The sequence below is a fragment of the Peromyscus californicus genome, unplaced genomic scaffold (assembly GCF_007827085.1).
Source record: "Peromyscus californicus insignis strain IS unplaced genomic scaffold, ASM782708v3 Scaffold_3__1_contigs__length_106647218, whole genome shotgun sequence".
In the NCBI taxonomy this organism is placed as follows: domain Eukaryota; kingdom Metazoa; phylum Chordata; class Mammalia; order Rodentia; family Cricetidae; genus Peromyscus; species Peromyscus californicus.
This window is the reverse complement of record NW_026294551.1, coordinates 74,497,071-74,513,141: the sequence shown is the minus strand read 5'-3', so window position 1 is coordinate 74,513,141 and position 16,071 is coordinate 74,497,071. Positions and strand designations below refer to the sequence as shown.

The window sequence follows — 16,071 nt, the reverse complement described above, 5'->3', positions numbered from 1 at the left end:
TCACCATTAGGATAATGGAGTAAATCTCTGAAACTGTAAACCACCACCTCAATTAAATGTTTTCCTTCATAAGAGTTGCCATGGTCATGGTGGTCTCTGCACAGCAATAGAAAACCTAACTAAGACAGATGCCCATCAGTGATAACGGGTATAGGATATACTGATTGGTTTATGCCCATTACCCTCTACCTGAGGGTCACAGGACATATAAGGATGGACTAAGGAGAATGGCCAAGACAAATAACAAATACCCCTATAGACAGTGGATGGGTTCCTATCGGACAATGTTTCACACTTGAAATTAAGCTGGCCCCATTCTTCAAAGAAATATGTAACTTTATTTCCTTATGCATGTGCAAGCATCCCCGAGAACCTCACAGACTCGTAATGAGGCATGTTCATCATTTAAGCACATGAAACCTGTGAAGGAACACCATAATAAAGTCAAGCTGGCAGAAAAGTCTTTATTTTATTAAAGCCAATGCTGTGAAGTAAGCCCACAAGAGACCACCACATGGACACTCTTAAAGCTGAAAAGAAAGTCTTTATTGTCAGCTGGCAGCTGCAAAGGGAGCTTGCCTAAATCATTCAGCACCTACAGCTCTTTGTCTTTTATGCACAAAAAACACATTCTGGTTGGCATACTTCAGTTAGCAAGAAGCAGAACTACAGAAGCCTTAAAAAGCACGGTAAGTATGTTTAGAGAATTTTTTTACTCAGGAAATTTCCTAGAACTATGGACTCGGTCATTGCTCCTGTTTCTGAAGGCAGTGGGGGCCTACCTGCTGGGCTTTTAGGTCATAAAGGTGCCTCTAACATGGCGTTAGTCATGCTAAGGTCTGGGGGCCTGTTACATTGACAGAAAAAAAACTATATAAAATATTCAAAGTATTTATCTCTCATTTTGTATCTAAATTTCTCTAAAATCAAGCCCTTTATGCCCTTTTAGCTTTTTCTTTTAACACACCAAGCTCACAACACACTCTACACAGCCAACACCTTCACCAGACTCTTCACCATGTCCCCCATAAAATCACACTCTTCATAAAACCATGCTTTTGACCTCGATGTTCACATTGTTCTCTTTTACCCCTATTATTGACTTACAACATCTAATGTTTTTATTTCTACTATTTTAGTTTCACTTTTTCTTACACATTCTTTCTACTTTCATGGAAACTCCCCATATGTTCCTGTAAGTTATCTACTATTTGCATTAGATCCTTTAATATATTTTCTATGTTTTGTTTTTTGACACAGGGTCTCTAATTCAGGCTGGACTTGAACTCCCTATGTAGTTGAGGATGATCTTAAACTTCTAATCTTCCAACTTCTACCTCCCAAGTACTGGGATTACAGATGTGTACTACCACATCTGGTTTGTGCAGTGCTTGGTATCAAACCTAGAGCTCTGTGTATGCCCTCTACCAAGATACATCTCCAACTTAATTCACTAATATAGCAACTATAATTACTGTACAGTTTCTAACTTTGGGGGCTTTAAAGTTTATAGCCATGGAAGTACATGCCTGTAATCCAACACTGAGAACATTAAGCCAGAATTTCATATTTGAGGCCTGACTTACATGTTAAGATCCTGCCTCAAAAAAAATCAGTTAAAAAAATTGAAGTTCTAAAGTAATAGTTCTGGTATCTATGTTTTCTCTGAGTCTAGTGTTATTTATGGTTTTATCTCTTGGTATATAGCTTTGTTTAGGTTTAGTCTGGGGAGCAGGGCATGATCTATGTAGCCTGGGCTGAAATTGAACTCACTGTATACCTTAGGATGGATTCCTGACCTTCCTGTTTTTACCTCTAGAGTGCTGGGATTCCAAGCATGCACCACCACACCTGGCTTGGGAGTGAGTTTTTCAACTACATTTTTGTATGTCTTCTCACTTTTTTCATTCTGACGTTTTGTTTTAATTGGGAAGAACAAATGAAGTAGCAGTAAATCTATTCCACAGTCTGGCTTCCACTGGTCCTCAGGCAAGGAGAAAGTATGGCAGGAAATGCATCTCGGTCTCAGCCTCCGAATTCCACCTGGGTCCTGGAGTGCATCTGTTGGCTGGCACTGCTTCATGCCTGTCTTCAGCATCCGTTTTGATCTCATCCTTTGGACATACTGCACAGCTCACTCCTACATGAGAGCTGCTCCAGCCCACAGCCTTCTGGTTTCTAGCATCTTCCACAGCTCTTGATAAGCCAAATCACCGTCTGTAGTCCCTCATCTAGGAGTGATGAGCTGCTCTGGCACAGGAAGGAAGAATCAGCACCATGGTTTCATCCTCACATTCCAAGATCCTGTCTGAGGGCAGCTCCTCAGCCTCATCTGCCTCCCTGTGATCTGTGGAGCTACTCCTAAAATCACAGCCCTCTGGGGATTCTAAAGTAGCATCACCATATGTGAAGAGCTTGTAGTAGCTTTTGTCATTCTTGTGTGCCTGGACGCCTTCTGCAGAGAAGAACAATTTTCCTCTCATTGTCCCACAAGTAAATCTTGCCAACGCCAGCTTCCTCTCCTGTCATTAATCTGTCTGAGAGATATTCTGTATAAAAAGTAAAGAAGCTGTGGGTTTTGGTCCTGTGAGTCACATTCTTCATGAGGGATAATGAATGGTGGGAACAAAATAAGCACTCTGCTCTTGAGATAGCACCTGAGTGTGGGCTTGGCCCGGACTCTTCATCTTCCACATCCTCCGTGTGGTCCATGGTGCCTGTTTCTTCACAACCAAATTCTTCATCAGCATTGGTATGCTCTCAATCTTCTTCGTCTAGGTCTTCCTCCTCCTCCTCCTCCTCCTCCTCCTCCTCCTCCTCCTCCTCCTCCTCCTGTCTCTTCTTCTTCCTCTATTTCCTACACCTGCTGCTTGATAAACTTCATCTGCTGATCAAAGCATGGGAGTTGGGGCAGCTTCTCCACTCAGGCTTAGTTGTGAGTCCCCAGCCTTGCCATTCCTGGACTCTTTTGCAGAAGTCAAAGTCCTTTATGGGGATATGGGAATGATGGAGCCTTAACGGCTACATTGATGGGCACCTTGCCCACACTCTTCACACCTAGTTCCTTCTCCACATTCTTAATCATCATCTCTTCTTGGTGATTCACAGCCTGCACCACCTCATCTCCAGCTTGACATACGGGCAGGACTTAAGGTAATTTTTCTTGGGCATTGAGGCTGGCAAACTTCTTACTGCAGATCATGTAGTAGGTAGCCATGTTCTTGCCCCCTCCCCCTCCCTACGACAGCCTGATGGTTCCTCTAGGCCTTCAGTGGTGACATGGACCATATTGGCCACTTGGAGATGCAGACTTTAACGGTGCTTGTCAGTCTTGTAGTGGGTCTACTGCATCTCCAAGTCCCAGAAGGCCACCTGGCAGGTGATGTGAGCATATGTTGCCAGCACAGCACAGGAAGAAAGAGGCAGTCTTGCCTCCATATTCTTATAGCATGCCAGATAGGATGTGTGTGGAAGTGAAAGTGAAAGCAGCTCTGCTTCAAAATGGATGTGAATCTTCTTCACAGGACAGCTACTGCCTGGAAATGTGCTTGCACAGTTAATCCCTGGCTCTGAGCCCTCAGCTTTCTCTCTGAACACAGCCAGTCTCTCTTTATTCCTGGAGAATCACAGGGCTGTCCTTCCCAAGTAGTTTAGACACCTGTCCCTAGAGGAGACAAGGTTCCAGGAAGGAGAGTAAGTCTTTCACCTTTCCCACGGTGTCAATCCTTCCTCCCACACTCTATTAGGAGTGATTTTTTGCTACTTCCTGCTCTTGCACTGGGTATTTTTATGGCCAAAATCTATGGCAAGGAGCCCAGGATCTGGTACAAATTCCTCTCCTTCCTGGAGGTCCCTAGTCCCTCGCCCATATCCAACTTACAGAAAACCTTTGAAGTGCTTGTTAATTTCTTCTTATCCATTTATATATCACCCCTCCCTTTCTTAATGACCATCACAGGGCATAGAGTCCACATGTCCAGTTTCTCTTCTGAGGAGCCTCTTCCTTCCCCACTGCAGGTAATTTGCTTATTCTTTGACCTCATCTTTCTAATGAGTCCCAAAATCATTAGGCTTTTGTTACTTACTTGTAACAAAGTTATCACTATTAGAGAAACAGAGATGCTGCTTACAGTTCCCTGTATCCTTAGGGGAAGCATAACCCCTTGTCTCATCTATTCAGGATGCCATAACAAGCACCATAAGTTACATGACTTACAAATGCCAGACATGCATTTCTCACCATGACAAAGACTAAATCCCTGGATGGGCACTGGCAGATTTCCTGTCTGGCGAGGGCCACCTTCTTATCATAGACATCACCTTCTAACTCTGACCTCAAATGGTGGAAAGGGCAAATGATCTCTATTAGGACTTTCTTTACAGATGTTCTATTCTCATTCATAAGACTTCTCCCTATAATCTACTCCCCTCCCAAAGCTACCACCCACTAATACCATCATTTTAGAAAAGAGGATTTCAACACATGAACTTAGAGGTGAGGGCACACCTTCTGAACATGGCACTCACCTAGCCTTTAATTTAGCATAGCACTCACCTGGGTCATTAATGATAACAGATAATAGAGTTATGATTCGTCTAGCAGGGTGCTTGCTATGAAATTCACACAGATTAGATTATTGAATCCTCATTATTATATCAGCTTCCCAGGCTAGGAAACCAAGAGCCATAATAGTGCAGTTATGTGCCCAAGATCTCACAGCTGCTAAGTAGTAGGAACTGAATGCAAGCCCAGAGAGTCTGCCTCCAAAACCATATTATCTGTACTGTTACCTGTACTCCTTGAGGAAAGGGCCAAGTGTTGTCTCTATGTGGACCCTTCCAGGGTCATACAACCCCATTTAAATAAGTCACCCTCCAGTGACTGTAGAAGGAAGGAGTCAATGACTGCCTCTTATCCTTATAAGTGATAAAAGGGGTTAGGAAGGAATGGCCAGTGAGGGGAGGGGGTGGCTGCAGAGGCACATTCATTCCTGTTTCTTCCTTCCTCCAGTCTCACATATGGAAGATGTATATCCTGACCATGATGAGAAAACTTCTTCCTTAGGCTGAACATGTCAGTCCCTGACAGGAAAGAAGGATAAATGACTTCACCACTATGGGCTGTTTGCTTGATTAGAAGGAAACACGGTCTATATTTCATATGATTTTACCTAAGCTTCAACCACCAGAACTGAAAGTTCAGACTCTATCAGCCTACGATTTCATACTGTGTCTCTTTGACTCCCTCTCACTGTGATTAAGCAATAAAAGCTTAAAGGGCAAAATCTATAAATTGTGCTTCTCTGTAGCCCACACAGTACCCAGCACAAAGCTCTACAAATACCTGTTGAACGAGGGAATGAAAAGAGATTAAGTTTAGCTGTTCTAGTGCTGTGGTCCAAGCACACATCCTTCCTCTGGAAATTTGGGGGATACACAGAATTCAGGGGCTTCATCAAAGATGGATGAATGTCAGTTTTAAATCTTTTTTTTTTCCTAGCCACTTGTATTTATTAATACACGCTTAGTGCCCTTAATACCTTCGCTGTGGAAGGGTAGTGCCTTAGCAACAAGGTACATTATGGGGCCAAAGCTGGAAAGCTTGTGCATACACGAAGCATCTGCTGTCTCAGGGTTGTCCGGGCTCTTGGGAATGCCATGCACTGTGTGCCAGCCCCAGGTGTACTTTTTCTCCAGGCATCGGTGGTTGCTGAGTGTCTGGGGACATGGTGATATCCATGGTTGTTTCTCCATCACCCAGGAGTATGGCAACATCAGCACCATAGGCTTCCTAAACTTCTGCTAATTCAAGGGTGACCAGTGGGTCAGCAGCTGCAGGGGTGACTCTGAGGAGTCCCTGCCTTTGCCCTGCAGGACCCCTAACCGTAAATAAGACCAAGAGAACATGAAGCCTACCTGTATGAATATCCTTTGCCTGTGTATCCCCCCACTTCTCCCATCACAGCCATCCCTACAGCCTCAACAGCCAGGATTGAGACCCTTCCTCCAGCCCACGGATGCAACTGGTATCCAAGTCATACCCCCAGAAGCCAAGGCCTCAGTCTTCACCTAGACGGCTGCCCTTACAGAAAGGAGAGCTAACAGCAGCACATGAGCAGCCACAGGTAGGTCATCAGAGATTCCACCATCACCTGAGGTCCGCAAAATGGATTTTGGGGATCCACAATTTTCAATAGTTTTCCAGATAGCCCACTTGATATTTTGGGGGCCAGTGGCACACAGTAAACAGCCAGCTTTCTACCCAGGAATGTTTTACATGTCTTACGGAGCAAACCAATTGAATGTTCCTGCCAGAGTTGGCTTCATGAGTTCAGAAGACATGCCTGGAGGAAGAGGAAATCCCCTGGTCAGAATTTGGAGGCTTGAGGCAAATCCTTAGGGGACTGAGTCTCAATTCACCCAATGGCAGAGACTATACTGTGGAAGTAGATTCTCCAGTGTCTGTAACCGAAGGCCCTGAGAAGGGATAGGGTCCACAAGGCTCTCCACCGCAAGAGGCCAACCCAGCCACCCGGGAAAATCCAGCTCTCCTTTCACAAATAACACCTGGTGCCCATGCAGGGCTCCTTTGCTTGCCCCAGTTTTAAATCTTCAAAGCTTCATATTCTCTTTCTGATTCTCCAGTCTGAAAGACTGCTGGACTTGAAAAGTATAAAACTCAGGTTCTTGTCTACATGTTTTTCATTAATTGGTTACCAAGCATTAATACATAGAAACAAAAAAAAACTTAGAGTTGACAAATAAAAAAGGTATCTTGGTTATTATAAGACCCTATAAAATGCCTATAATCTTTATATAGTCATTCCTACTTGGTCTAGTACATTTAAATTTTATCCTGGTGGCTGGAGAGATGGCACAGTGGTTAAAAGTGAGTACTGCTTTTGCAGAGGACTGGAGCTTGATTCCTAGTACCCACATCAGGCAGCTCACAACTACCTATAATTCCAGGGGAATCCAATGCCTCTGGCTCCTGTGAGCATCAGTACTTAAGCACACACACCCATATATAGGCACATGTGTGTATGTATGTTTGTGTATATATGCAGATATGTGTGTATGTATATATATATATATATATATATAAATTAAAAAGAATAAATCCTGTTCTTAAAAAAAAAAAAAACAGGATGAATGGGGCTAGAGATAAAGTTCAGCCCTAAAGAGCACATACTGCTGTTGCAGAGGACCCTACTCACAGCCACATACAATTCCAGTTCTAAGAGGTCCAATGCCCCTCCGACCTCCATAGACACTGCACCCACATGCACAAACCCACACTTAAAACACACATAATTAAAATTTAAGTGCTATGCTTAATGATTGGAATAATACAAATAAAATCTAATTTGGATTAGAGGGTTCTGGACTACCATCTAACTTAAACCCTCATAAAATCCATATGTTAAGTGTAATCACTAACACTGTTTTAGAAGGAAACCCTGACATGCTGCAAACCTGAAATCCTAGACTATGTTTGATCAATTAGTAAATTGCAGGCTTGCATTCAAATCTGGGCAGTCTGAGTCAAGAGGTCCTATGTCAAGCATGGCTCCTTTCTGCTCCCTAAATGCAAAGAGAAGGTTGCATTTGAATCCTGTTTATAAGAAAAGGAGCCGGAGAATCAAACTATGACACATCCAATAGATTCTGTGGTTGGGGCTCATGTCCTCACTGCTCCTTGGTGACCTTCTTTGCTCTAAGGTTTCAGCCATCACTGATGTGGCAGGAATACTTAAAACTCTGTCCTCAGGGCTCCAGATCCATCTAGCCCCCCAGCCATGTTGACATTGATTCAACAAATACTCACTGAGTGTCTGCTTGTCAGACATTAGCTACGTGCTGAATAGAGCATAGATTTTTTTAAAGGCCTTTAAGAGTTGATACCAGGCAGAAGAAATCAAGGAATAAATCAGTCAAAAATCTTATCACTTCGTGCAGAATTACATTGTATGGATGTATCATTCATCTAATGTCTCACCTTTTGGGGTACTTAGGCACTTTCTTACTTTTTTAAATTATAGACAGCATTGAAATTAATAACTTTTCAAGATAAATATGAAAATAGTAGACGGATACTGTAGAACAAACACCTAAGAATTGAATTTCTGGATCAAAAGCCCTGTGGGTTTTAAATTTGTTAGAATTTAGCAAGTTGCACACCATAAAAATTGTTACTGATCTGTAATTCCTATAGAAAATCCCTACTTTTCTGCATTTTCTCTTCTATTAATGTGAACTAGACACACTGTGTACACACTACTATGACCCTGAGCAAAACGAATTAACCTCTCTAGTCCTCTGTGCACTCTGAGATTGGAACAGAAGCAAAGAACTCAAGAAGCACTTTGGAAAGTGAATCACTCAGACCCAGCGCTCATTAGGGTAGAGTGGGAAGAGGTGAAGAGAACGTTAACCTCAAATTGCTCTGCATGGAAATAGACGACAATGTTTCTAACTAAGCAGCAAAAGGCAAAATGAAAAGCAATTTTTGAAGGTGATCGTAAGTTGGATATCTGACACACTGAATCAGAGAAGCCTGTCCTCCTGGAAAGGTTGATACCATAGTAAGGGAAAAGATTCACCAGGAGAATGGCACAGGTTGGTTGGTTGATAGTTGATAGCATTGACTGAGAGGATCTGAAGCCACCACAGAGACAGCATTGTAGGAATGGCTGTGAGCGATTTTCTTCATTAGGTTAACTAAAAAGGGACTATCCACTCCAAATATGAGATGGTCATTGGATAGTAGTGCCATGGGCTGGAATCTTAAACTGAACAACAAAAAGAAAAAGAAGAAGAATAAGGCAGGCTGGCCACCAACCAAAACTTACTGCTCTGCTTCCTGACTATGCACGCAATGTGTCCAGCTGCCTCATGCCCCTGCTGCTATGGCTTCCTCGAAATCATGGACTGGACCTTCAAACTGTGAGCCAAGATAAACCCTTCCTTCCTGAAGTTGCTTCCTTCTTGTATTTTGTCTGAGCATAAGAAAATTAACCAAGAAAGGCACTGGTGGGAGTAGAATATCCTACTTCACGAACCAATGGTAACCTTGCCATTGACCAGGGAAAAAGCATGATGACCAGCTGCCTGCATACCCTCCTTGCCATGACAGACTGGACCCTCAAACTGTCATCCAAAATTACCTCCCTTTTAAGATTCTTATGTTGGCTATTTTAACAAAACAACAAGAAAAACAACGACACCATCTGTTCGGCTTGTTGCTTTCTTGGTCTTTTGGTAGGTTGTTTGGTTGCTTGGACCTTGCTTGGTTGGTTGGTTGTTTGGTCCTTGCTTGGTTGTTTGCTGCTAGCTTGCTTGGTTGGCTGCTTGATTACTTGGTTGATTGGTTGGTTGCTTCGTTGCTTGCTTAGTTTGTTGCTTGCTTAATTGCTTTTCACCCCATAATACCCTTATCACATTTTGGAAGTATTATAATTTCAACACATCCAGGAATTTGGGGGGCCAGCCAATATGTGAATGCAACTCTTGTTTTTCATGTAATTTTACAAATGCAGACACATTTAAATAACATCATAAATCTATGAGGATGATAAAAAAATAATTACCCCTATTACTCCCATGTGCTGTGGGATGGTCTGTATGTCAAGTGTGTTGCTGATTGGTCAACAAATAAATCACTGATTGGCCAATGGCCAGGCAGGAAGTATAGGCGGGACAAGGAGGAGAATAAAGCTGGGAAGTGGAAGGCTGAGTCAGAGACACTGCCAGCCACCACAATGACAAACAGCATGTGAAGATGCCGGTAAGCCACGAGCTGCGTGGCAAGGTATAGATTTATAGAAATGCATTAATTTAAGCTGTAAGAACAGTTAGCAAGAAACCTGCCATGGCCATACAGTTTGTAAACAATATAAGTCTCTGTGTTTACTTGGTTGGGTCTGAGCGACTGTGGGACTGGCAGGTGAGAGAGATTTGTCCTGACTGTGGGCCAGGCAGGAAAACTCTAGCTACACCCATGAGCAATATTCAGGTAAGAAATAGCAATCTCAAATTCATAACATTCCATAAGTCAAATCTAGTTTATCTGAGTCTAAATCCAGGAACCCCCATCAATGAGGAATCGTGGATCCAGAGGTAAGTAAATGCTTGCCCAAGATTAAGCAACCGCATTCCCCATCAAATAACCTTCTCTGGCACTGAAGAGAAAATTCTTCCTCACAAAACTAGGGTTAAATTTCTTTCATCACCAACCTACCAACCTAGCTGATGATGTTGATCTTCTATAGCAGTAGTAGTCGCCATCATCATCACCATCATCAGCTGCTGCTGCTGCTGCTTCTCCTTCTCCTCCTCCTCCTCCTCCCCTCCTTCTCTTTCTTCTTCTTCTCCTCCCCCTCTTCCTCTCCTCTTCCTCTCCTCTTTCTCCTCTCAGGTCTGAATTCAAATACATGGGAAAGAGTGAAAGGGCCAGAGGAGGAGGAATCACAAAAAGAAAGCATTCTGATAATAAAACACCCTGCCACATGAAAAGGTCAAATGAGTGCTTGGTTTCAGTCTGTAATAGGCTTCTATTTGAACAATCCCAGCCATGAAATACCAAGCAATTTTCTGACCTTTTTAGCTCTGGCTACAAGCACTTGGATTCTTGAGACAGCTTATGTCTATATCTGACACTAACTAAAAGAAACAAATTGTTTCTAGGTACTCTGCTCCCATGATACAAAATACAACAAATACAACCTACAGAACTGAATGGTTGAAGCTGGTAGTTGCTGTGGAATTATGTCCATTTGCTTCATTTTGTTTTAGCTGTCAAGTTTTGGAATACACTTTCTGAATCTGTATGTGCCCCATCTTAGGATTCTTATTGGGAGATGGGGTTTACCTTCCATATAAGCTGAGAAAGCAAGACACTCATATCCAGGCTCCTCATAGGGCATAAGACCTGCTCTTCATCAATCAGATGATAGTACCCTGACTGGTCTTTGAGTAAAATCCTAAAGATACAAATAAGCAGAAATAAGAATCCATTCCAGAAGTAGGATCAACAATGGTGGCAGAATTTTCTAGTTTCCAAACACAGAAAAATCAAGAAAGAGCACCCCCTGCCCAGTGACCATCACAGTTTCTGGCACAACACGGCGGGGACTGTCGTGTCTTCACAGACCAATGATTGACATGAGTTTATCAACGGTGCTACCTGCCTCCTGTTTTCTCTTGCTTCTGTCCTTATCCTCAGCCTGGATGTCCAGACCTCACAGCAACTGTGTGAGGACAGCTATATTATTTTAAAAGGATATGAAAACAGAAGCTGGAATACATGAGGAGAAGAGAACCAACAGAAATGAGGGGGTAGAGCATAAGAAAAATCATGAAGAGAAGAAATAAGACAGCATTATATTGTATACAATCAGAAATGGTCAGCATTTTTAGACTAATTTTAGAAACCCATTCTTGTTTATGCTAAACAAAAGCACCGTGTTTTGCCAAAAAAAAAAAAGCAATAAAAAGGAGGTTTTTTAAGTTATAGTTAATCACAGGTAGAGGAGACAGCACAAATGCCTGTGATCACATTTCACAATGTTTAAGGCAGAAACAAGGTGTAGGCTGATTTCCTGCCCATATCTGCCTGAGATATCTCTGTCTCAGTCAAAGACAACACCTCTGAAAACTCACAATGGTCTCCATCTCTTGCTTCTTCCCAGCACCCATTGCCAGTTAACCCCTCTTTTCTTTAATAATGGCCACTTGCTGGGGTCTCCCTTCCTCCCTCCACACTCCCAGTGGCCAAACTTAAGGCAGGAATTTAAAGCTTCCTCCATGTACAACTGCTACTGTATTTTAACTGGACTGCTTGTCTCTAATATGTCTTGTGCCAAATTAATCTTCCCAAGACACACTGTCTCATCATTCTCCAGATCAAACCCTCAATGTCTGACTGTTGCCTGTGGGGTGAAATCCAAACTACTCAGCATGATACATGAGACCCCTCATGATGCCTTCCTGCTTCCTATATTTGCCATTTAATCACTACATGCTTCTACTCAAAACAATTATATTGGGTCAAGGACCTTTTCTCATCCAGTTCTGGGAATCAGACAGTTCCCTATGCACTCTAAGCAGGTGCTGTAGCACTGAGCCCAAGTTATATATTCTTTAAATGTGTACTGACTTTAGGGGGGCTGGAAAATTGCCTCAGTGGTTAAGAGCACTTGTTGCTTTTGTGGAGGGTCCTGGTTCAGTTTCCCAGCACCCACATGGTAGCTCACAACTATCTGTAACTCCAGTTCTGGGGGTGGGGGTGTGTCCAACACCCTCTTCTTACTTCACTGGCACCAGGCATGCACCTGATACACATACAAATATGCAAGGAAAACACTCCTACACATTAACATAAATAAATGTCAAAAAATTAATTTAAAAAATAGTAATAAGCAATAGGAGGGCTGGGAGTGGCTCAGTGAGTAAAGGCACTTGCCACCAAGTCTGACTATCTGAGTTTGATTCCCAGGATCCACATGTTGGAAGAAGAGAATCAACTCCTTCACATTGCCTTCTGGTCAACACATGTGTTTTTGTGGCACCCATGCTTACTCATAGACGTACACAGACATACACAAAATAAATAAATGCAATCAAAAATGTTTTTAAATCCAGGGACTCAAAAGATATAATGCATTTTAATGAGAGATATAGAAATTTAAAAATCATATAGACAGCTGAAAGATTTTTATGCCTTCAACATTATAGTAACCCATACTAAAGATAATCATCATATAAAAATGCTATTTATATGCCACACTGTATTCTCAATATTAGTGCTGTCTATCTAAACCTGACAGCACCTTTGTAAGGTGGGTGATATAGTTCCATTTGTGTAAAGGAAAAGAGGGTGCTGAAGGAGAAAGAAATGTGTTCAAAAGCATTCTGCCAATAAATGCAGAGAAAAAACTCAACCACTGAGAAGTTGATTTTTAAATAAAGGGAATGTGTTCTTAAAATAAGATCACTTATGAATAAGGGAGCTACATAAATATGTTATTTTGTGACATATGTTTTAAATCAATTCTAGAAGGAACAATATTGCCAGTGCTGGTTTCCTACCAGAACCTCACAGACTACCAATGTTCCATGCAAAGCGTAAGCTGCTCATAAAACTTGTTACAAAAATGAACTGCAGGACCCACTTTCTAGGAATTCCATGCCATGTAATTTAGTGCCTTGCACTTTTATTGAGCATCTGAGTGTTGATGATAGAAGAGATACCGCTGGCTCTTGAATGTAACTTGGAGAAATCCTCAGACAGGTAGTCACTGTGCAGCCTCCTAATCATAACACATGGGCCCTGTTCCTTCTGGCCCCTCCGCTCACTTGTTGCAGGACTAAATATTTATCTTGCCCACCCTCAGATGTGTCACCTTCTAGCAAAGAATGATGGGGTTGATGACCTAAGCTGTCACTGAAGAGCCACCTTACCAATGTGCCACTCCAGCAAAACCAAACTGCTTTTTTCACCACACTCACATTGCTCAATTGATGGTGTGTGCCTGGAGCTCTGTTTTGGGAAGAAAGCCAAGGTTCTATTTCAAAGGAGACGGAAAAATAAGACGATCATTTGGAGATGTGTTGTGCGAGTGTGAAGGGGACCAGAAATAAGTGTTCGGGGTGTTTTATAATCTCAGTGATGACACACAGATCTGTCATGCCTCATTCAAACAGACTGTTTCCCTACTCAATCTGTCCCTTTAACCTTACTGGAATTATCCCTCTGGCTCCCCTTCAAAGGCTCCATAAATACCCTCTCATCGCTTCTTTCTACATGCCACTGTTTATATTTCTAATAAATAACGGTTTCATTCTGCTTTGTAATGAGCAGGAGCTTATCTACCACCCTCTCTTTCTCAAAGTAAAGGGCACTGGATTACTGTGCAGATTTGGTGGAATAACAAACCCAAAGTCCCCATCAGAAATTAGAAATACAGCTGCTGGTTGTTACAGCATACTCAGTTCTAAAATTCTAGACTCCCCGGGTAAAATGCTATTAAGCATGGCTAATGGGGATAATGGGCAAAAACGCTGAGACAGGGTTCAGCACCGTGGACAGTTCACACGGCTGCTCTGTGTTCTTATCACAGTTCTGTACAACCCTCCAGGCTTTCTATCCCTGTGGCCCTTGTAAGGCTAGCTCGAGAGCTCACCATATAAGCACAGACTTTCTAAGACTCCAGGAAGAGGGAAAGCCTTGTCTGTTCAGGATCTTTAATGCCCTCATCTAACCAACTGATCTCATCACAGTGTAGAGAAAAGGTTGAGTCCAGACTGTGGGTCAGAGTACTAGATGTTGATTCTGGCTTCCCCACTTAGTAGCTGTATAGAATAAGGTAAATTGTGTAGGATTTTAGTGCCTCAGTTATATAAAAATATAGCATCTGCTTCACTGAGTTTTAGTGACTACAAAGCTATTTCCATATAGTGCTTATCACACCCTTGATATAGACTAGTGTTCAGTAGATGGGAGCTGTCAGCAGTTAATGGCTAACACAAGAGCCAATAAGCAGCTCTGTCTTGGCCAGAGACTCACAGGAGTTTGAGAAAGATCTTTTATTTCCTCAACTGCTGGATAAAACAGTCCAAACAAAGCAAAACCTGAAATATTCTTTCTAATATCTTAGTAAGTTTCTTCCTCTTTAACTTCTGGGCTTTGCTCAGTTTTTCTTGTTATTATTCTTATTTTTCAGTCTTTCACAACTTCATCTACATGTAGTATACTTTGATCATATTCTCTTATCCTCCTTCACCCTCCTACTGAACCCCTTCTCCCCAACAAGTGCCCCTCCTTACTTCATATCTTTTTTTGATGCCCCACTGCTTTTAATTACACTTGCCTTCGTTAGTGTGAGTGTGAGGTTACTTACTTGAACAAGAGGAACTTAAGAGTGGCAACAACACTGAAGAATGTGACTTTCCATCCCCAGCAAGCATCGACTGCTTATAACTCCTCGGGGAGGGGTAGCTTTACAAGGTCTTCCCTTGTCTCTGATGGGATCCTGGTGGGCCCAGTCCTGTGCATGCCTTATGTAGGTAACCACTGTTTCTGTGAGTTCATAGGTGAAACAGCCATTTCATATCCAACAGACAGTGCTTCACAGCCCTCCTTCCCATACTAGGGTTCTTTCACTTTTCCCACCTGTCTTCCATGCTGGTCCCTGTGGTTTGTGAAAAGTGATACAGATGTCCTCTTTGGGGACAAGCACTCCATAGTCACTTAATCTCAATACTTGGATCAACGAGGAGTAGTTTCCTGAACTGCCACCCATTGCACATGGAAGCTTCTCTGATTATTTTACATGCTGCCAGCATCCGGAGTTTACAGGATCTCCTGGGTACCACATTCCCAAGCCTTCGATTCAAACTCCTTGACTTTACTCTCCTGAATTATAGATGGCCCAGGGGATAAAGGGCATAAGGATATGAACATGCTCTAGCCCAGGCTTTCTTCACATTCAGAAAGCCTAACTGCAACTCTGAGATTCATTCATAAATAAGAGACCCTCATAAAGGGAGAGGAAGCAGCAGACAGCAGTGTTTCCATCCACTACCCTGCTCTCTGCCATCCATCATAGTCTTCCTGGGTATCTGTAGCCATTCGTTTCAATAACCTCAGCTTGTTGCTTCAAGTGTTTGCATAGTTTTGCATATCTCAGTTTTCTGTTGAACCTTTCTTACTGGGTATTCCTGAAACAAATCCCCGACACATCCTCTGGGCAGATTTGTTTATGAGTTTTCCATTTAATCCCCAGCGACTTTGCAGAAGTGATTTTAGAAGTGTTACAAACCCAAACAGCTTCCTGGCCAACTGCAGTTTTTTCACATGAGATCATGGCTTTAAATCTCAAAATCACAGCATAACTTGTTATTAATAGCAGGGGATTTCAGCTGAACACGGTTTTCTGGTCGGCTGCTAGAAATGCAGGTTTAACAGCCCCTAGACTGTGAAATTAAAAGAAAAAAATCCTACAAGCTTGAGCATTTCCATTTCATTAGAACTACACCTTTCATTCTTTCTCCTCCATCTCATAACATCAT

The 16,071-nt window shown here is 42.4% G+C and overlaps 2 pseudogenes; one reads left to right on the top strand and one right to left on the bottom strand.

Moving 5' to 3' along the window:
- Positions 1-1,724: 1,724 nt before the first annotated feature.
- Positions 1,725-3,288, bottom strand: LOC128122612 (cytoplasmic 60S subunit biogenesis factor ZNF622-like; annotated as a pseudogene).
- Positions 3,289-3,461: 173 nt separating this feature from the next.
- On the top strand, positions 3,462-6,608 carry LOC128122611 (ameloblastin-like; annotated as a pseudogene).
- Positions 6,609-16,071: the final 9,463 nt, after the last annotated feature.